At 35.9% G+C, this 24,530-nt stretch overlaps 1 protein-coding gene across 1 annotated transcript in view; it reads right to left on the reverse strand.

Moving 5' to 3' along the window:
• Positions 1 to 10,654, reverse strand: part of LOC105395578 (uncharacterized protein CG3556) — a 99,885-nt gene extending 89,231 nt beyond the window's left edge. Inside the window, exon 1 of the mRNA XM_038118358.2 lies at positions 10,486 to 10,654. The gene's annotated coding sequence lies outside the window, so the exon portion shown is untranslated. The remainder of the gene's footprint in view (positions 1 to 10,485) is intronic.
• Positions 10,655 to 24,530: the final 13,876 nt, after the last annotated feature.

The raw sequence follows: 24,530 nt of genomic DNA on the forward strand, positions 1-24,530 counted from the left end.
CTCACGTGATAGGTTGCGAACCATATCGCCGTTTTGGGATAAGTACAATGCACTTAGGATACACATCTAGAATCTAGATGTGCATCCATTACGCCACCACCGCCCTAAAGCAATACACGCAGATCAAATATAAATATTATAAACTTATTTATGTATAACATTGTATACAATATAATTTTAATCATGTAGTAACAATAACAGCCAGTACAGAATACAAAATGGCTACAAGTCAAAGGAAATTAAACTACCCACTTTATATTAATGGAGGCAATTCAACCTGCCAAAATGTTGCCGAATGGTTCCCAGACGGAACACTATGGTAGTTATTTAATACATTCATTTAAAAGCAACATTTTGTAAACTATTCATTTTGACCCTGATTTGGACCCATCACATTGCATGCAGTACCTGTGTCATAAATAGTGCTGCGCTGTGATTGGGCGCAGCTCGAGAAAGGCTGTCTAAACGGCCAATAGTATAGCAGAACCATTTATCGCACGATGCTGCAGTTAATGAAAGTTTTGTAGGATTCTGTATAATGTTCTAAATTGCAGCAATTTAGTCTAAAATAAGATGATTTTAAACAAGAGATAACTGTAATTATAATTAGGTTATTCACGAGTATCTATTCTTCGTCTTTATTCAGTACTATATTAAACTCATCATAAGGAAAGAAACTAGTCTCGAAGGCAATAAAATTGTACTTGTAAATTACTAGAGCCTATAAACCACATCCCAAGACTGTGAAAGGAAACCTTAACAATTCAATCGCCTAGAGTGCACCCTACAAACAAATGCACAGTAAAGCCCAATGCATTTAGCGAGAAGAGTGAACCAAGGGGGCATTAATAGAACAACAGGCCTGGCAGCCGTCCAAACTCAATGTCTTCCACTGCCTCGCAATTAAATAGTCTTTAAAAACTTACTTGGTATAATATCGGAGACTTTGCTGTATTTATGGGAGAGCACTTGAAAGCGTCAAAAGAAATAATTGTTTGGGACATTTTGTTGCTGTGGTTTTTCAGTAACTATGTTTTAATATTTACTATTATTTTATTTTATATAACATACCTTCCTACTTACCTTGCCTGCAAATAAATGTTTAAAGAAGTAAGGTCTTCTAAAAAAAAAAAAATATTTAATAATATAATGATATCGATTCTGAAGGCAGAAATTCTAATTTTAACGCTGTCAAACTAAAAAATTTGCTAGCATAAAATGACATTTACGGAAACAATCATAGAGTCGAATTTTAAACAAAGAAATTAAGGTTTTGACAGCACTAAATTTAGAATTTCTGCCTTCAGAATCGACATCAATATTTACCTTGCTATTATGATCAGGAATTTTGCAAAACGTCATAATGGATGATGAAAAATATGCTGAGTGGATTATTTGAGAGGGCCTCTTTAGGGATTGTTTCAAAATTATTCACGAAATAATCTCTAATGTCAGATTGTCGATTTCATAATAAATATCTCTTAAAACAACGTACATACAACGACACGAGATACACCTTTGCATCTTCAAGTGAAGCACCAGGGGCACATAAGTACAAAGCAGTACTTTGATTGCACTCGCTACCTTTTTGATTGTCACGTAAATACTTGATATCCCGTCTTTGTCGCGCACCCCGCCAGATGTCAAAGATACCAGGAGCACAGGGAGTGTAGGAGTGGGATTGACGCCGCGATATTACAAGTACAATACAATACCTCTTTGTTTACCGTTATTAAAAGTTTTCGCGCCACAGCCTTCGGGATTCATTTCCCGCGCAGGATACGGATATCCAGGCGGATGTCGGAGGCGAAGAAGGTACGATCCAACTTTGAAATATTGTTTTTTTCCGATTTGTTTTTTGCTCGGCTACACAGGTACCTACTCTGTAACGAAATGAAAATATATTTGTGGGGTGAGATGAGGTGTGTCATGTTGTTAGTTGGCAGGTGTTACCTGCCCGTAATTATTTAACCATCGGTAATTATTTATCAAATTAAAGTAGGTTATTAGGGTGAGGCGCTATTGCTGCGATGCATAGCTTCACTGTGTTGTTATCCATTTATTTTACATGACACTAGACTGAAAAAAAAATATTTTGCATAACAACGCAGCGACAACGCGGCGACACACGCACCAGAGCAATTGGTCTTTGCCTTTACACATATTCACAGTGTTCTTACTGGAATTTTTTTAAACATTATCTACCGAAGATTTTTTACAGTTATATCTCGGGGGAGACTGCCATGCCGGTGAAAGCTACATGTTACCAAAATGTTCTGATTGTGAGGACCATATTCCGTAGCAGTCTGAGAACATGTGCCCTAGTGAATACAGGCTTAATGTTTACACCGAACACTTATCCGCCATCATTCAACAGCCGTATTTGAAGGTGTTTGACACATTTCCCGATCCATTCGCACAATAGCTACAATGGCGGTTGGCGGCCCGCCAGCGCTTGTTGCGACGTTGGATTCAGAGACGGGACTAGTCAAGCGACTGTATAACAAGTACTGCAACGTTGCACCGGAGCGTTGAGCTTGGGCTGTGTTACAGTTGCGTTTGTAATACGCTCATCTACAACTCTACAGTCCATCGGAAATTACAGAACGGAAATGGATAATGATATGATAATGATATGTATGATTTACCTTAATTTAAACACTAATACATTTGTTTAAAAGAGATTATCAATCGTTTTTTATATGTAATAAGTTAAAAAGTAAATAATAGTTATTGACAAAATATGTATATTCTATGCAAAATGGCATCCTCTATTCATGACTTTATTTAATGTTGGTACTGTAGCATAAATCGATAAAGAGGAAACTTATGCTAATTATGATAAACGTATTTGAGTGTTCTTTTTAAAACGAGTAATTTTCCCAGAGAATATATGTTATAATAGTTAATAAAATAAACTAAGTACTTACTTTAGAAGCTAAAGTTTTATTCACTGAGAGCAGAAGTTCGGAATAATCACTGCTGGAGTAGTCTGGTCTATAAATAACTATATTCTAGTTAACTATATTTCTACTAGGACCAGCAATGCATTTTGAGTAAGTTCACCAACGATCAATTTAGTGACTCTATCAGTGATCAGCGGAATTCAAGAACATAATGCAAACATTTTTTGTCGCGATCACATGCTGCCGCTACACGGCTTCATTATCGACGTAAATAAACGTTATTATATCGAGATTCATCATGAATACGGTGCTGCTGGAACACTAAACGAGTTTATCATCGTCGATAAGAGATCGATGCCGCGGCCGCTGTTCTTAAAACTTCTGGGTCTGTCCAATCATTCACCACGATAAAAATAAGTCTAATGTTTCTTACCGCTACCCGTTGACAAGAAGAAGTGACGTCAAAGAAAAATGATCACCTCTCTATTCGGGACACTTTTCCTTACCGTAGACAAAGTGGTGGATTAAACCATTTTGCCAAGTTTATTAAGTCTGCCGGGTGCCGTCGAGATAGTTGGTCGTAGAATGAATTGTACATGGTCCGGCGACTTCAGAACGAAAAGTTTGGAGACTAAGATTGACTATTTAAGCTCAGCTTTAAAATATCCAGAGGGATTCAAAGGTTTATTGCCACAATTGGAGACGATTTACTAGTGTAAGATATTTTGCCATGAAAGACTGGCGAACTTTTGCAATAATTTTCTACTTTCTTGGAGGTTTCCCAAAAATATGTCTTTTTAAATTACAGCTTCTTTTGTAATTTTTAATGCATGTACCATGACATACCTGTTTTTAAAATTTTATTGTTTTGCCCCATTAATGAACGAAACCGAAAATTACAATAATATACCTATAACATAAGGACAACATTTATAACTACTAATGCTTTATTTTATTTGCCATTTAGGTATGTACCTATCAATGGATGTATTCCGAACCGCTGCTATAGCTATACAACATAGGTATTATACATAAGTCGATGGTACAGGTACTTTGAATGGCTTTTACAAAACTTTGGGTCAATAGCTTCACTATACATCTAAACTTAATTTATATGGAATAAGACCCAAAACATAGGAAATGGGGACGGACCCCATCCATCTCTGGGCACACAAAAAGGCTTTTAACCTGCACTCACTATTGTCCTATTACAACACAAAGGCTCTACTAGGCGTACATAAACACGGAGCAAGCAACGTTATTCCGTTTCGCATGAAAACATCTCTTTATAATGCATGAAATCCTGGTAGCGCGAATAGTGAATGTGGAGAAAATGTAAATATAACTTTTTTCTTGTTATATAATGTAGTATGTAATTATTTAGCTTACTTTATACCTAGTATATATAGGTATATATAGCCTTTTTATACTTAATACCAACTCGTAAATTATGTACCAAGCTGGTGGCTCAAGAAAATGTTCGAGAGCAAATTCATTGTTAAAAGTTTATGCTCCAATAATTCTTGAGGCATCTTTTTTATTCCTTTATCAAAAGTTGGAAGGGTAAGCCATGCCTACAGCATTCCGTATCCTTCACATTATTGGTACCCAGACAATGGAATATTTAGGAAACCCTACAACTTTACAATAAGTATTACTCGTATTGTAAAGTAAGAACAAAGGTTTAAAAATCTTACAAACTTTTGGGGAATTTCCAATAGTCGTAGAGCAAAAGTTGTTCAGAATGACTCCCAGAGTCACCCTGTTTCGGCATAGTACACCACTTTTGCGACATTCTATACTATTGTTTGTCGAACTAAGGTAAAGGTAATAAGGTAAGGCTACCGAGGTCTGACGTAGTCATCGAAGAAAACCATGTATCTTGATACCTATCAGGCAAGATACACACAATTAATCTTGACTATCACCTAGCTCAGTCCGCCTGCCGCCTATATACTATAATCCCAGGGGTCTCAGGTGTAGATTACTGAACCAACCCATTACCTACAGTTGTTATTGGCAAGATAATAAATGCCAAGTCACTCTCTTATTATTATTCTTACGTATCTACTGTTTTTAGACATATATTATTATACTACTTTTAGGTTAGTTCATATTTTGGTGTACTTAATGATTATTTAATGGGGTTTTCCATTTTGAACAAAATAAAAACTAAGAAAGCCATCATAATTTTTATGGTTAATTACATAAACTTAGTAAGAATAAAAATAAAATTTGAAATAACCCTCTTTGAAAAATCCTCATCTAAAGCCTTGACCAGAATGAGGAGTGGTAATGGTAATGCTGTATGCATGGTATTATGTGTTCGATGTTTAACAAGTTGTATGCCTAAGTTTATAATGATTGTACCAGGCACAAAGACACAATTTATCAGATTCCAAAGGGAGTTCTGTGTCGCGAGCATAGGATTCGATACTATTTTCGAATCTACACGAAGGGTCACTTTTACCAAACGCTAAACGTATTTAAATCAAATTTTAAATACATTTTGTACTAACTGACAGACGTATGACAGGCTACTAAATACGTTTAGCGTTTGGTGAAATTCCACCTAACATATGGAAAAAACAAATGTCACTTTTGGAACTAACTTTAAACATGAAAATTTAAACAAAATATTTATTATTTAGTTGGTAGTATTCTGATGCGCTGTTAAATGTACTTCAATATTGTAGATAGTGTCATTAAAAGTTTGGTACTGGAACTTTTTCATTGTTCGATAGTATTTATGTATAATTTTTAATACTCGCAATTTTTCTTAGACGTCAAAAACTGAACAAACTGATAATCATTAATAGTGCTCCTATTTCCGCGATAACACCGTATCTCCTATCTGTAATACAATCACATTGTTCACACACACAATAACCGTTATATTTCCAATCCAATCTCAATTTCAATTAAAATAATATCGGAGGTAGTCGATTCCGCGAGCAAAGGAAAAGCTGCGAGGCGGAATTAATTAATTTTCTTATCAACAGTACCTTTGCTTGCCAATCTATTCATTGTTTTATCTCTGACAAAAATACATTTTCGAATCAACCGCCTTAGGGTGAATTTTTGTCAGTGTTATAGGCACTTGAAAACTTCGACACGGGAAACCCTTTCATTGGTTGAAATATGGCCACCATATTTTTTACTTTAGGTCCAAAACCAATGAAACAGGTATTTTAACTTTTCTACAGAGTGTTGCAAAAAGAGTATACTAACCCGAAACCAGCAAGAGCAGCATGTTATATCTATATCTATTTTTTTTGACGAATTTTTAAATTCTGATTTCAGTTTCGGGCTTAGATATAACATGCTGCACATGCTGGTTTCGGCTTAGAATACCCTTTTTGCAACACCCTGTATAGGGTTAAAGGAGATACGATGCTCGCGCGAATATTCATCTTATCGTATCCAGCAGTGACTAATTGTGGTCTATGTCCTGCACTAGAATATAACTAGCTGAAGATATTCAGAGCATGAATTTGAAATTTATAAATGGCTTTTTTGGAAAATACTTAAATTGATTTTTCATTTTAAATACTTTGTATTACAGACACCAACATCAAATTTACAATACTCCTCCTTTGTCCTCAGTTAAGTGTCCTTCTCATGACTCAAGCAAGCATTCCGGGAATATGTGCGTACTTTATAACCGGAGGTCAAAATAAATTACACCTTAATAGATAAATTACTGCAATCATAAATTACTGACGACCGAATGGCGTAGTGGTTAGTGACCCTGACTACTGAGCCGATGGTCCCGGGTTCGATTCCCGGCTGGGGCAGATATTTGTTTAAACACAGATATTTGTTCTCGGGTCTTGGATGTGCCCGTAAAATGGCAATAGGCCCGCCCCCTATTACATTGGGACTAACATAACACTCTGGCGAAAAGTGGGTGCAGCAATGCACCTCTGCCTACCCCGCAAGGGAGTACATTAGTACAAGGCGTGAGTGCGTGTGTTTTTTTTTTTCATAAATTACTGAATTAGGTACTCCAACTGCGCTTCGGAGGGCCGAGTGTAGGTTTTTCTTAACCGATCGAGCAGTGAACATCGACTTAGGCCCGGGTCTCCTATTTACGCCGTAGGTCACGTCCAGCGTCACGCCGCGCCGTAGGCCGCGTCACGATGCTCACTATAGAAATGTACTGATGCGGTCTCCCTCACACGGTGACGTTGGCGCGTAGACGCCGTAGGTAGGCCGTAGGACGTTGATCGAAACGTTTATGTCAAAGTCGGACGCCGCATATAGCATAAAATAGGAGACCCAGGCCTTAAATATGTATGGCGTAGAGCTAGAGCCTTTATACCGCTATACCTCGCTTCAGCAAAGATGATTCCTGTGATAAAAATCGAGTTTAAGTAACTCGCACTTCCCATGCTGTGACATTAAAAGGTAGGTAGGTGAAAAAACAATTAGATCTTCAAATTCTAACCTGTATATTGCGGATATACCGAGTAATGATTAAACATTTCATTTATAATTTGTGCATAATTTATTATTTGACGTCGGCGTCGGCTAGCTTAATAACGCTGGAACTTTTTCATTGCTCGCGAGTGTACATCCAAGTAGAACTGTAGAGCGATCCGGAAAAAACGCAGCACATTCTATTCGATAGTCTATTCGAAAGTGCTGTCAACCTGTCAACAACAAAATGGCGGTGTATAGATTTGCGAAAGTTTGACAGCTATCATTCCATAGGTCATTGTCAGAATAATATTATGTACTCTGTGGTCATTCTTTTCGAAACTCATTCGAAAGGTAAAAAGTGTTCGAAAGTGCTGTCAAGTTGACAATAGTCGCACTCGCATTCGATTCTATTCGTTAGCTCGAATTTTCGTGATACGGGTACTGTTGTACCGCTTTTGCAAAAGTACACACACACGCACATTAGTGAAATTAATTAAATGAATTTCATTACTTAGTTAATGAAATTGGGCAAACATTGGTTAAAAGCATTAGCATATTTTCGTTGAAAACAATTAGGGATGACACATTCACGAGAACGTCAGCCATAGTGAGAATTCCTATGAATATTAAAATGAAAATTCATAGAAAAACCAATTTGGAATTTACCCGTCTGGCGCCAGGCCTTACTAGGTAGACAATATTTGAACTATAAAATGGTTTTTAGCGCTTTACTGTTCTTTACTTACAGTAACGGCTTCTGAAATAATTTTGCAAGAATACTTATATCATCATCCGACCTATCACGTCCCCACTGCTGGGTCACGGGTCTCCTTCCATTGAAGGAAGGGTTTAGGCCTAGTCCACCACGCTGGCCTAGTGCGGGTTAATGGACACTTATATTTTATTTATATATATTTGCTTTATATTTTATTATTGTATCGATGACCAGACCCAGACGAAGTTGATGACCTGGACGAGTCTAGACTAGGAACTACTACTGTACCACCTCCGACACATTAGCAATCAACAGGGTAATAATTATGGAGGCCATCGTTCTGAATTTTATCCCATTGTGTTAAGGACGAAAACCAATTAAAATTTGAAGTAGTCATACCAAATTAAGGGTTGAGCAGTATCGCTTACTTGTCAAGCATCTGTCCATCCAGGGTTCCGCTCATCTGGCATAATCTTTATTGACCAAAACTCATTTCGCATAACTCGTATGGTCTAAACTTTTTTGGCCGAACCATCACTTTGCCAAGACTTATGTGGCATAAGGCTCGTTTCGTCTAAAACTCTTTAGGCACAATCTTTAAACACCTAAGTTTCGTTTGCTCAAATTTATGTTCGTCTATACCTATGTATAATCTTGTTTCTCCTAATGTTATCTTAATAAATAATATATTAAGTATGTAGTAAATGTACAAATTGTGGTATTTTTCTCCTACAACCCGAAAATCACGATATTGTATGATCAAAAATCGAAAGTTAACGACCAATATAATTATTACAAACCCCATGTGATCGAAACCTAAAAATAGGTGCGACGACGAGCAAAGCGAGGAGGAGCGTGTTAGGTGCACATGTTCGTCGAAACCCAATACAAGGCATCAGTTTGCGCTATGTAGGGAGACGCTCCGTCAAAGTTAAAGCCAAACGAATATTATTACTTTGTATAAACCTATGCCATAGCATTATTAGGCTATTCAAGATTTGGCCATACCATTATTAGGCTAAACAATGTTATGCGAAATAACTTTTTACTAAACGAGATTTATGCCATACGATTTTCGGCGTAACGAGACTTTATTATTATTATTATTAAATTCTTTATTGCACATAAATTTATTTGTACATAGGCGAACTTAATGCTAAAAGCATTCTCTTCCAGTTAACCTTGGGCGTTGTGGAGAAAATGATAGGTAGTGCGAAAGTCAATGAGAACAGTTTAATTCTGTTTAATATCTATTGTTTAACACTAGAATATATACTTACTTATACATAATATCATAAAATAAACGTAAAAAATATACTTATAAATACATAATATATATACCTACATACATAATTTAAATATATAGTTACTATAACAAAAAATAATAATATCATCGTCACACTTACAAACTACAACAAAACAGATAAACTATATATTAGATCTGCTGCTGATTGTTCTGTTTCTGGAGGTAGTGCAGACGAACCTTAGACTTAAAGGTTTCTATGGACTGCGATTGCCTTATATGCAATGGTAACTCGTTCCACAGGCGAACCGCTGACACGGTGAAAGAATCCGAATACCCTGCCGCATTATGCTCTGGGGTCCGAAAGAGCAAATTTCGTCTTGACCAAACGTTACTATGCAATACGAGATTAGGCAAAAAAATCTTATGCCAAAAAAGGTAGAACCGTCCATCCATATGGATATAAGTTACTTGAGTCATATTTGACAGATTTATAAGCAAAGTTGCTGATGATTGACGATTGCTGATGTTCTGTGATTGTGACCCTGCTGGTGTGAAAGAAGACATGCTCTCCATGTCTTTGCTTAACCGTGGGATAAAATATTAAAAAAATATACCTCCTGACACCTGGCGTGCTATGAGTAGGACATTGAAAAAAAATATAATATATAGTTTAAAAATACCTATATTAAAAGTTTTATGGAGTATCCCTGTTATTCCTTTAAAGTTTTATAAAGTACCTATCCCTAAAACAATTTGTTCTTTGACAAAGCGACAAAACAGTTCAGTAGTATTTTTTTTTAATTTTAAAAAAAATTATTAACAATGTATACATTTATACCTCTCGGGGTCAGGAGGTTATAGGTTAACGTTATTAAAACAATATATTTCTTGCGGGTCAAACATTTCTATAAATACAAGAGTGTAGTTGTGTAAAATACTACCTTATGTTTTAGTTGAACACCTAAAGCATAATCATCACTTTAAAATAATAAATAGACGAACCTACTTTTATTGAAAGAAGACAAATGGCTTTTAAATATGTACCTACCCGCGAAGGTACAAACAGATAAACTTTTTTAATAAGGCCCCTGAGACCAGCCGACGGATTAACTAGCCAACTTTCCACATAAAAACGTCTAACTTCAAACATTTGAATTCCGAAGAAACTCAACCGAAAAAAAACTCTCACTTACCGGTCAGGCTGCCTGCTTCAGTCTTTGCACCGGAGACGCGCACGAATAAAAAAGCTAACGTACTGGCCGTTTAGAGTCGAAAAAGAGGAGCAAAGTTGAAATATTTGAATTTGGAAGCTCGGGATCCGCGCGCTCCCACTGACGTACCGCGCCAGACTGAAACCGTAACAACTGAAAATCCAAAGGGCTGCTAGTGGCTGCTAGGGCGACGACCCCTCTGCATCCCCTTTCTCACTGCATTCTACATTTAAAAACAAAACGAAGCTCCGTTCCATTTCCACTGGACAGTTCCGACCTTATTTCTTTTGATTGCAATAGTTCACCCAATTATTGACGCGTTGTTTTCTGACACTTTTCAATTTTGATCTTACTGTGTGAATGGTTAGAGCTGAATCTCGGATGAATGCATGGCGTCGTTTTGATCCTTTGGTAGTTTCGACATCTTGTAGCTTGCACGGAATATTGTGATCATTTTAGTAGTTGCTTTATGCAGATAGAGGTCGTTTTGCGTTGCCACCTGGGGTTATTGGTGGCATATGTGACGTCATAAGTCGTGAGCGGAGATGATGAATGGAGCCAGTTAACTTGAAATATGTACGGCTATTAATTTGTCTCGACTGCACTGAAATTTCGAATGAATGTTGCTTTAACGGGTTTGTGAAAGAAAGTTATGACAGGTTTTAATTGGCTTCTGTTAAAATCGTTATATTATGAGCTATATGTATCTCAGTATGTACAAAGCATATGTAAAATGTATCTGCTTTATGTCGTATTTACAAAAGTCGAAACACATTAACTTGTTCACAATCCCTATGAAAGTCATTCCATTTTGGCTGACAATATAACTTTTACAACAGCCTGTATATGACCAACATCATACATAGAAGAACCAAGATATTTCCTTACCTCTCCAGTAGCAACCTTAACTTTCAACGCAGGAAGCATTTTATAAATCACCCCATTTCCTATACTGTTGTGTTCCGATAGCATTTTTCACTTTATGTCCTTGATATTATACAATCTTGAGGTAGTGTTGGTGCATGAGGTTGAAAAACGAGGTTTTTAATAACTGGGCTATTTATTCATCGGCTGACCCCGCTGCACGGGTCTGTTATCGACGTAGGTGAAAACCAAGCTATAGAGATAAACACAGCGCTGTGATTAGTGTTTCAAACGAGTTTTATCGACGGACGTCGATATTAAGTTAAACTTTCGTAGTTTTTCTCGCAATGCTTCATTATTTACAGAGTCATCGGGCTAACGATATACAGGGTATAAAAAGGACTACCTTTTGTTTCAGATAGTACACTCACAGGCAATGAAAAAGTTACACTCGCAAAATTCCGACTCCAAACGACCCCAATTTTTTCAACCATTTAATTTAAAATTTTAACAAAATATTATCATTTTTAAGTTAATAATATCATGATGTTGTGTTAAATGTATTTCAATGTTGAAGAAGGCGTCATTAAGCTAGCATTTTCCGTTTAGGAGTGATTTGGTGATTTGGGTGTTTTTCTCAGTGGAACCTTTTCACTGCCCGTGAGTGTATTACTAGCAGTCTGACCGAGCCATTTTCTAAGAAAAATTTAGGTAGGTATATGAAATTTTGAAAATGTATGTTTAAACTCTATAGATGTATAACCAACGATAGTCAACCTCTCTCAACATACGAGCTCTTTGCGTCTTTACACCTTCAGAAATTGTTGAGAAATATTAGTTGTGGACGTGCAAACTCCTTCTCAAGCACTTGGTATAAATCAACTTGTAGTCCACGATACTATCGATCAGGCCGCTACAACAATAGTATAAAATCCTGTTTCACAATGTATGGATTGTATGGATAATGGCTACGGGTGGACTAAAAGACAGGCTGTCACTGTCTAAAACACAATACAGAGAGTGACAGCATGACTTTTATAATTATCCAACATATAGGTAACAACCATACATTGTGAAACAGGCCCTAAGAATTGTAGTTTAAACTTTTATTTACTCTTTTTTATATCATTATATATATGAGTCATATAATATACAGGAGGTAAATGAAGTGGTCCTGAAAAGTTGACTATAATTAATTATTTTACACAGACTGTGTGTAATTATTTTAGAAAGACCTTCTGAAGTCACCCCCTTTCGGCTTGATTTTGTAACATCCTGTGTAATAAAAATGAATACAGCCGGAGAATATGATAACTTAATAATAATTAACGCTTTAATACAGAGTCGTGCCTAAACCAAGCTTAGCCTGAATCTTTTTAACAATTCGCTGCAAGTTTAAAACATTTAAGGGCAGCAATTAGGGACTTACTGAAAATTTTATTACGCACCGCGGTGAATAGCGTTTATAAAGCAACATGTTTAGTATAAAATACCCTTTATTTTGCACACAAACAGAAACAGATTGACAAACATAGAAAAGAAAATAAATAAAACAATCGGCGGCCTTATTACTCAAAGTAATCTCCCTCAGACCACCACATAATAGAAAGAAAAAATAAAGTTTGTAAAATGGGTGATTTTCAGGCAAGTAGGTGAAATTCGCTAGTAAAAACAAAAACTTCATGAAAAACGTGTATTTTATGTGTTAAAAACATGTTAATTAATATACACCAAAATTATATTCTTTTCTTTTATATGTATGAATTTATGAAATACATTACTAATCCAAAGATCCCTCTCTAAGCATGGACTCTTTCCCACGCTGGTCACATATCTAGATCTGCTAAACAAAACCCAAAATCTTGTCTGCAAAAAAACACATCCCAAATACTCTTCTATATTCGTTCAGGTGATAAAAACACAAAAATGGATCGATGTTACTTACGAAAACACTTCTTACTTAAGACTAAGTTGCAGGAACTTGTTCGCGTGGGCTCTGACTCACTCACACTAACTCTAAGTTCATAAGATAGGGCTGCCTTATCACATGATAGCATATCCTAATCCTAATATTATAAATGCGAAAGTAACCGTCTCTGTCTGTCTGTATGTTACTCTTTGACGCTTTGGCTACTGAACGGATTTAAATCAAATTTGGTATACAGATCTGATGGTCTAGACCCTGTGAAAGGACATAGGCTACTTTTTATCCCGGAATTCCCGCGAGAAAACTTTTTGAGGCGAAGCGAAGCTCGCGGGGACAGCTAGTATTATTATAGTTCTTAATTGTACCACTAACGGGGCGGAAAGTTGGCCATTTCTGACACAATGAAATGGAAATGGAAACGTGTATTTTCAAAACTCGTAGAACAAAAGTTGTTCAGAATGACCCCCTAAGTCACCCCCTTTCGGCTTTGTATATCCTTTTTGCAACCCCCTGTATATAACTACATTCCGGTGTTACTCAATATTTCAGTTCAAACTTTGTTAAAATGTTTTTTTAATGTTAAAATGTGGTAAACATACAACCCTGTATAAAACTTTCTCATCTCTTAACTCGTTTATTGCACATGCACTGGCGATTTTCAACCTTAAGTACCTACTTGTTTACAATCTACTGACTATGTATGCACTGTATAGTACATTTATGTATGAGGAGTTTCAAAACAATATGTACCTACACATTACACATGGATTTTGAGGAAAAACTGAAACCAACCATTAATTTATTAGTATACCCATCTAGTACCTAAGTACTACGAACTTATTATTTTTAATACGTAAACTTAAACTTAGTACTTAAGTACGTAATAATAAGTTCATGCCAGTTGATAAAAAATATAAACCCCTATCTTAAATATTCGATTTAAAAAAGTATCTTGGTATAAAGTATTTCTCGGGATCCCCAAAAATTTACATAAACCGCCCGCATTTCGGCCCCAAATCCTAATTAAATTTTCCTTTTCATAACAAATTAGGTTTAAGACGACCTCTTGTGACTTTTACAACAAAATACAGGGTGTTTAAAAAGGGTATAGTAAGCCGAAAAGTGGTAAGCCGTAAACCTTCATGGGGAACATTGTAATGTTTTTTAAATTTCCAAAGTCGCAGAACAACATTTATTTAGAAAAAAATCCCTTTCAGTTTACTATTAATGTATGCATACCTATATAAATATACCACACACAATTTACGACACCCTGTATAAGTAACAGCGGTACCCCTTAGTATTCATGGGCCGTTCAACGCAGGAAGATAGCCAAAACAATTCACTTTCGTCTTACACAGTTACGCCACGCAATCAGACGCCTCTATTGCCTTCAGTATAGGGTTCAGAATCATCGGTGTGAGTGGGTTTGTTATATTTGCGAATGCAGACACCACTTTAGCTGGCCCTTCTTCAACTCTACATGTGAACAACAGGGCTCCCAGTCTAGTAACTACATAAACAAGGTGTGTGAGCAGCCTAAAATTAGGTAAGTAAATGATGAGCGAAGTGACTATCTTAATTTGGTTGCATATTCAAAGGCTGGTAACTTTACAAAGGCAGATAAAAAAAACCTCAGCTCTAAATCGATGACTATGATGTGATCACAAATGAATTTGGCTGAACTGTTTATGGAAATCAAATATTTTAATTAATATTACTCAGTACGTTAAACTAGCCATCATGAATATCATGGTACGCGTCAAGGCTACAATATGCAGATATGATACATGATACGGTAAAACGATAAAAATGAGGAACCAACTTATAACACTCCTCTTTTCTGTTGAGTTATTTAAAGTAGCAGACTAGAAACAAGGAAAGAGGCTAAGATATCTTGCTTTAAACTCACACAGCCGAGGCAGGAAGAGTGGACTGTTTAATAGTAAGTACGAGTAAGAAACATAGAAAAGGCATCGTTACATGTCAGCGGCGGGATTCAAACCTGAGAAGTGGGCGCTTACGCGGCTGAGCTACCACCACTCCTCATGAAGCAATAATATACTTACAATTTTAAGTAATAAATGCTAATAATGGCCATTTCTGTAGCAAACAACATTCTAGGTACTGAATGTTGGGATGCAGCTTCTAAAAATTGGAATCAGCATGAGGAGAGCATGAAATGTGGCAGTTTTGAGATATACCCTTTCAAACGGTAAGTACTTTTGTTTTATTTGTCAAGTAATACTTACGTTGCTGAACCTTAACTGCCATTTTCTCCATTGTCAGTTAGAGCATAACAAGGGAGTAGTGGTTGACTTTTGGCACATCTGTCATGAATTTTATATGGAGATGACGTTTAATTTATAAATCAATCCCTGTCGGTTAGATAACCGACAATGGAGAAATTGGCACTAAGTATATTGCCTAAATTATTAGTCTTGTTAATACTTTCTCCACATTTTCCCTCATTTGTTCTTGAATCTGGTTGGTTCGTAGCCAGAATCCCCAGCCGTGGGACGCCGCCGCACGTCGCGCTCAAATTGTGTTAAGTTTCACAACTTCAAATGGTCGGTTTATTTAACTTTTCTTTTTACTTGGAACCAACCAGCCAATAGGACGAGAATACAATGTTGCTCGGGTTTTTTGTATTCCTATGAATGTTATTTTCAATATTATGTATTATTAAAAATATTTTTCTATAAATTACCTATGTATCAGCATTGTCAGCCAATTTGTAACTTCGGGAGAAATTATTGTGTTTTGAATTTCCATAAGTAAACGTTGATATTTAATTAAATCATTCTTGAATTAGCATAGAATTTTCATTATTGTTGGCAAAAAAGTAATCAGAAAACTACACATACCTACATCGAAAAAGTCTCGTAAAGTTCTAAGCCTGGATACCTGGACATAATATTAACTTTGCTTTTGGCTACACAACATCCTACTAATATTAGAAGCTCGAAAGTTTGTGAGTATACAAGTACATAAAAACCTAAGTACTTACCTTGGGTACGAAATAAATATAGTTTAATATAATATAATCAGTAGCAATTAATACCTATGTATCTGTACTAATGCATGTGGTGTTTACTTTTAATTAGCCTGTGTAATTAGTTTTAATCTGTAGACGTAAGTTATATATAAGGCATGTTATGTTACATTCGCTGTAAGAAGACCTAATAAATAAAATAAATAAATAAGTATGTATTGATTACTATTTTACGTACCTGTAAATACCTACTCAACGAATTTTCGAAAAAATATTTACTTATACTGTGATTTGGATTTACACATAGACGTTTTCATACCGGAATTCCCACGAGTTTTTTTTTATTTTTCATTTCATTTATTTATTTATTCATAAACACAAGGTGTATTTGAAATTCTTATAACTAAACATAAATTACCTATCACACATGCATTAAAAGATCTGATAAACAAAAGTAAAAATAAATTTAAATTATTAATAAAATGAATGTCCAAATAAAAATTAAAAACTATGTCTATCACACATGCATTAAAAGGTCTCATAAACAAAAGTAAAAATAAATTTAAATTATTAATAAAATTAATGTAAATATAATTAATGTCCAAATAAAAAATTAAAAACAATGTCAGAAATAAAAGCGAAAATAATGTAAATAACAATTTAAGTCACAAATTAATTCAAAATTTCAAAACAAATTAAAAAAGTTCATGAAACATGTAAAAAATCATTCAAGTCATATAGACATTTTTCCAATAAAAGAGATTTCAGTTCACTTTTAAAGCAGCTTTTCGTTACCATCAATTTTAGGGATGGGGGCAGTTTATTAAAAAATACAATGGCCTGGTATGGAGCTGAATGCTTCGTCACCAATAGATGTGGTGTGAGTTTGATTGGAAGCTCTTTTCTTCTTGTACTTTCACGTATGACCTTCTCTTCCTTCGTTTCTATTGAGTGGATGTTCTTGGCTAGACCAGTAAGAAGGACCATAATATACAAACTCGGCACAGTCAATATGCCAAGTCGCTTAAAAACTGGCATACAAGATTCCATTTGTGGTATACGGGCAATTGTGCGAATAGCCCTTTTTTGTAAGACAAATGCTTTGTTTGCATTGTACTCATAGCTATGACCCCAAAGTTTTATGCTATAACGCAACTTAGACTCTATCAATGCGTAGTAGACCATCTTAAGCTGCTCTTCGCTTATTTCATCCCGGAGACTTCGTAGGGCATAGCATGCAGAACTAATAGAGCTCTCCAATGCATTGAGTTCATGCTTCCAGTTCAATGAAGAATCAATATAAATTCCTAAATATTTTACGACATTGGCATTTTGTACTTCGTCTCCATTAAGTATGATATTGATTTTATCTTTATCTCTTGCTGTGGTTTTAAAGAGTAAAGCACTTGTTTTGGTCGTATTTATTTTAAGATTATTTATGTTGAACCATGTTGAGAAAATGCATAGCATGTTGTTTACATCAGATTCCAATGTCTTTATGTCGTTGGCTGAAACTACAGCATTGGTATCATCGGCATATACGACTAGCCTGGCATCCGGCATAGACCGACCCATATGCTCTAGCAGATCATTCGTAAACACTATGAAAAGTATGGGTCCTAAGACTGAGCCTTGCGGAACTCCTCGAGTGACATTCATCAATTTTGACTTTGTGATCATCTCAGAGTTATTATCTATGGTGGTGATCTCTACAAATTGTTTCCTGTTCTGAAGGTAAGACTTGAAAAGTTTTAAAGTGTTTCCTCGTACTCCGTAATGTTCTAATTTTTTTTGTAGAATTTCATGGTCTATTAGATCAAAAGCTGAGCTTAGGTCGAGAAATAAGGCAGCTACCTTCTTTTTGTCGTTAAGCTTTAGTACTACATCATTTACTAATGTTTCTATAGCGTCTACTGTTCCTAGGCTTCGTCTGTAACCAAACTGTCTATCACTAATAACATTGTTCATATTAAGATGTACTAGTAGTCTCGATTTAAGGATTTTTTCAAAAATTTTAGAAAGTATAGGTAAAAGTGAGATTGGTCTATATTTTGATGGATCTTTCTTGGAACCTTTTTTAAAAATAGGTAGTATCCTTGCAATTTTGAGTTGTTCTGGAAATATACCAAGCCTTATGCACTCATTATAAAAATAGGCCAACGGAGCTGCTAGCACATCAATATTGTCTTTGACCACTGTCATAGGCAGACCGTCATATCCGCATGATTTTTTGTTCTCAAGACTACGAACAAGCTTCTCAACTTCTGCTGGATTACATGTTCGACAATACATGTCATTTTGTACTTTTGAATCTATCTCCAATATATTCATAGCCAAGTCTTTGTTAACACTTGATGTATTGGATTCTTCAAAATCAAATTGATTTGCAAATATGTTAACAATTTCTTTGGGCTTGTCAGTTATTTCATTACCTACCTTAAGCAGAAGTTTTTCTTTAAGTGTGTTGGTTTTTTTATTTCTGTGTTTGTTTACACACCTCCAAATTGCTTTCGTGGAATCTTTTGCACCGTCGATTTCAAACCGGACTGCCTGTTTTTTTGCCATTTTAATTACTTTCCTATAAATTGAGATATACCTCTTGTAGTATTCGTTTATACTTGGATCGAAACGCTGAGCTCCATATAAAACTCTTTTCATTTTACTTGACACTTTTATTCCTGTAGTGATCCATTTAATATGATCTGTTCTTTTTGTCTTTACCCGAACTTTCTTTTTCGGAAAACTGTTTCTGAAAATGCCGTCGAATGTTGAAATAAATCCATTGATTCCCTTGTTAGTCTAGTTCTGTTTCATTATTTCATTCCTAAATTGATCATTATTTTTCTGAGAGAAACATCTTTTTTCTACAGAAAGTGTTTGAGGGATTTTATTAGCTTTGCTCGCATTTTCAATTGATAAATCACAGAAAATACCAGCGTGACCATCTGCCAAGCCATTGTGATCAACATTATGTTTCTCCAAACATGCCTCAGGTACGTTAGTCAAGAAGTTATCAATACAAGAGCTTGAATCATTTTTCACATAAGTAACCTCGTTGATAACATGTCTAAAATTATAACACTTTAAGAGATTAACAAATTCATTGCGTTTTTTGGTATCAGACAGAATATCTATATTAAAATCACCACAAATTATACATTTCTTATCAAAAAAGTACTCAAGAAGTTTTTCTAATCTTTCCATAAAAATATCATAAGTATTATCTTCTGGGTTTCTATAGCAACAACAAATATAAACATTACTTTGAATGTCTCTAACTCCGCAGACCTCAAAACATTTTACTTTATATAGTTTTTTACAATGTTCTAGCTCTTCATATGGCCTGTCTTTATGGACAGCTATTAATGACCCTCCTCTTTTTTTGTGGCTTCTTGTATTATAAGAAGCTAGATTATAATTATCTAGATGAAATAAGGGTGCTGAGTCTTTGTACAAGAAGTGTTCAGTGAGACAGATGTAGTGTACGTCTTTATCTAAACCATGAAGATAAACCTCTAATTCATCTTTTTTATTAGTAATTCCACACACGTTTTGGTGAAATAAATAAACATTTTCTATATTATTGCGAGAATCTATATTTATTGTTTGTTGCCGTGATGTTTCCAAGTGAACTGTTGAGGTATCAGATTTGTAGTTGAACTCGAAAAAGACTATTCGTATTATTATTCTCAGGAGATGTTCCACCAGTCTCACTATTTAGATTGCGATTTGCGTGGATTTCGTCAACTATTATGCATAAATAATTAAATATGGTTTCCATTCCATATTTTGTGATAGTCCCGGTTCTTCTGTTGAAAGTATATGTATCATATTCCAAGTTCAAGTTGGAGTCTAGGCTGATTTTAAGGCGAAGCGTTGCTCGCGGGCAACGGCTAGTGCTTTATGACATAGTCAAGGGAGTTTCTTTAGCTTTCTTCATTCTGTGATAGTAATATTTCTTATACGATCTCATCTCATTTCCCCGTTCTGAGTAAACTAGAATCTTAAAATGCAAAGGAAATGAGAATTCTGGACGCATCCTGTCCAGAGTTATTGAAGATATCTTATCTTCAAATTGAATTGCAGTACGCCAACAGATGTTTTATATGCTGAAAACCTACTATAAAAAACCTACTTATACATATATGTAATCCTACTAATATTATAAAGGTGTAAGTTTGTGAGTATGTGTGTGTATTTTTGTTACTTCTTCACGTCAAAACGGCTGAACCGATTTAAATGAAATTTGTTATGGAGCTAGCTGATACTCTGAATTAACAAATAGGCTACTTTTTATCGTGTGATTCCTACGGGGTTTTTTAAGGCGAAATGAAGCTCGCGGTTACTGCTAGTATATTATAAAGGATGGAAATTCAGCCGTTCATTTCTCGAAAGTAGGACAATGTACTCGATATTCTGAACAACCCTGTTGAGTGTCTCGGTGTGATGGTAAAATCATTGTAATTATGCACAAGGGCATAACAAAAAATACTTCAAAGCGTCACAAAATCAACAATACTAGAAATTCCGATCACAAAGCTCTAATAATGTTTTTTTTAGTTGTGTCTTGTGTTTTCATATTACTTACTGTGTGTGGCGATGTCTTGATTCAAAAAGCACATTAAAAAAATATATAAGATTTCTTTATTACAAAAACTCATGCTAAACTTTGTAAGTACATAATATCTAAGGTAATTTACAATTTTAGGACAAAACCGGGACGTTATGTAAAACAGACGTTGTATCGTAAAGGAGACATAAAAATGTAACGAAATAAATCTAAGGTCTCACGGACCGTATGTATAGTTGATACCTACAATTTTATTGTTGAGTTGTTGTTAAGTAGGTACAGTCAGCTGCATAAGTAGCTATACACTTCTGTACCTTGTCAAACTGACAAACCGTATTTTTTTTCAATTAATCGATAGACGGTTTCAGATTGACAAGGTATAAAAGTGTACAGCTACTTATGCAGCTGACTGTACCTAATACTCAAGTTATACCTATATATATTATAGTAATAACTGAAGTTTATATATTTTTTTAAGACTTGTATTGAGTTGCCGAAAGTCTATTCCTACCCACTCTTCCCAAGCTTGCGCCATTTCCCACCACACGGTCCACTGCGGGTCGGTGGGGGCACACACCTATGATATATTATGATAAAACATGTGCAGGTTTCCTCACGACTTTCTTTCACCGTAACAGCCTTGCGATTCTGTAAAATCAGACATCTCACTTCGATCTTCATTCTCCCTTCACCTTTCACTTTACGTTCGAACAGTTATCACATTATACTTATGTCATCTCATACATTATTTGTCAAAATCTCGAAATTCGATGTGTCTACGGAAATTACAGAATGCCAATTTGAAAACTAACTCCGGATTCAGAATCGAGTTTTGACAATTAGCTTTATAGAATCGCACGGCAGACTTCAATTGCTTATTTCTAGAGAATCCTTTGGTGTACTTTAACCCACAGCCTCTTGAATGAGAGGGTGAGACCTTTTTTTTAAAAAAAAATATCTTAATCTATTCTATTACATAAATATATCCGCTACGCCTCCAAGGCTCTTACTGTCCTTAGTTTAAAGTTCTTTCGGTTTCGTGCCACTCAGCCTAAAGGCCGATTCTACTCGCAGACTACTCGCACTCGCACTAAAGAGTGTGTGAATCAGCCTTAGTCCCAATTTCTCCATTCTCGGTTAGAGCATAAACAGGGAGTAGTGGTTAACTTTTGACACATCTGTCATGAATTTTATATGGAGATGACGTTTAAATCAATCCCTTTCGGATAGATAACCGACAATGGAGAAATGGGCACTTAAGATAACACCTAAGAATACGGTCATAAAGCTGATATACAAATAGTGCTGTTCTATTTATGTCGGTGTGCTAAAAGCTGAACGTTGACGGTGTTTTGTGCAAATGTGGTGTCTTGGCTTCGCTAGTGATGGGGTCACATGAGATGTATCGATCGGTTATGCAGTTCTTTTTTCAAATGGAATATGTAAGTAGGTACTTGCATCATTTTGAATTAAATATTGAGTGGCATTGGGTTCATTCCATGAGGCGTAGGCGTGAGGATGTTTTTTGTAACATAATTACATATATTGTGTGCAGGTTTACACTTCGACACCCGATTACATTAGACTTTTTTATTTTATCCTAAAGCATCGACCATATTATTTATAATAAGGTATAGGTTTACCAATTTTACGTTGTTCTTCTTATCGTGTCAATGACAAACATAAGAGCCAGCTAGGGTTTGTGACGGACACTGTTAAAGGATGGGTCAGCTCCCGTTTCTAGCGGAAATGAAATGTTTACATTTTAGGGACTATGGGTAATGAGAGGTAGATATTTATTTAAAAAAAATGTCGACATTTGATCCCCGTTGTGTCCCAACACTAGCGTCGTTTGTGGACCCACATCGGCTCAGCTGACGTCAAGTTGACACACGCTCTAAGCTGATTCCACAACCTGCAGCCGAGCTAGAACCTAGTCTAGATGCCTAGATCTAGACTTACCTAGGCGATGACGGCGTATCAGCCGTCGACTAAGTGAAACTATCGGTTTCTGGAGATTCCAAATATTTTGACTGTTTTCATCCTGTGTGCCTGTAGCCTCTGATACCCTTTATTTCGCTTGAATGAGATAATATATTTTTTTCAGGGACACACTGTATAAAATAAAGGCCTACCAATTTCGTAGGCATTTGACATCAGTAAACACTTGTTAAATACCGTCTTAAGTTTTTTGTATTGTATTTTGTAATATTGCCAGTTTTTTTATAACGGTTTTTTTTCAACTTGTTATTATGCCTATAGTATCGACTTTAGCAATTTTTCCCATTTATACTTACAGATATTTATGGTTCTTAACTTTTTCGATTTATTGCGTCTTTACAGCGTATAATTAGAAATGAAGCCACGTCGGTGTTTTATCATCCGTCTCTGATCCGCATTTCAAGTGGGACGCCCTAACTTAGGTTTTAGGACGTGCCTAGAAGCCTAAATACACATCAGCTTATTGGAAACTAACCTTTCCTATCTTGGAAAAATAGTACATAGCCAATTTTCCGTCTTATAGTCGAGGGAAGAGAGTTTTATTTAGATTGGAGGATGTGTACTAGAAAATACATACATTGCCAGACGAAGCCTCAATGTAGATTCCATCTGATCTAAGGATCCTTTATAAATATACAAGGAACATTTGGATATTACTTTGTAATATAATTTAGACGAGTTTCTATATGAATAGCTTTTGCCGTTTCGGTTCCGGTTTGTTTGCAAAATTTTCGCATATAAAGTGTTATGTGCAATATCCTAACTGCTTCCATAAAAAAATACAACATAATGATAATACAGGTGAGCAATAATGCTACATCTTATCGTCAAATGGGATATATACAGGGTGTTGCAAAAAGGGTATACTGAGCCGAAAGGGGTTGACTCAGGGGGTCATTCTGAACAACTTTTGATCTAAGAGCCTTACCTCCCTTATGCAACAGCCTGTATAGTACTATACATAATGTTTTTTTGTTATAATTTTGGTCCGTATTCCACAAATTTCATAGTCATAAAATAAACATCTAGGCCCAAGGTTGAACATAAGCCCTGCGTGACAGGCATCGTTTGTGGTAGACTCTCAGCTATTCCTAGACGCTAATGTGCTGCCTCGCTCGAGTTACTTAACTGAGCAGCTGTTTATCCGCCTTGTGCTGCGTTCACTTCGGGCAAGTTCGCTGGAGAGGTTATACCAACTTGACACAGTTATTTTACACAGTGATAGCATCATAACAAGAAAAGTAGAAACAGTAATCCATTCATTATTAACTAATAATAAGTTTATTAAATACAAGTAAGCATTTTATTGTATTTAATAAGCTTATTTAGCTTCGAAGCGTCCGTAGTCGAGCGGGCCTCAGTGATCGTAACTGATCACTGAGGTAAAGCAACAACTGACACGGTCAGCCATTGGATGGGTGACCAATTTCAAGTGGTGCTTTTCTGGACGCTTCCGTGCTTCGGACGGCACGTTAAGCCGTGGGTCCCGGTTGCTGCTTCGGCAGCAGTCGTTAAGCCTAGCCAAGAGGCCTTCGGGCGGCTTGAAAACATCTGACAGTCGGGTTGCCCACTTACCCGACAACTCTCTCAGCACAAGGTTGCTTGTGTTGGGGTCCACCAACCCGCACTTGGCCAGCGTGGTGGACTAGACCTGAACCCTTCCTTCATTG

This window comes from Plutella xylostella, chromosome 16, assembly GCF_932276165.1.
Source record: "Plutella xylostella chromosome 16, ilPluXylo3.1, whole genome shotgun sequence".
In the NCBI taxonomy this organism is placed as follows: Eukaryota; Metazoa; Arthropoda; class Insecta; order Lepidoptera; family Plutellidae; genus Plutella; species Plutella xylostella.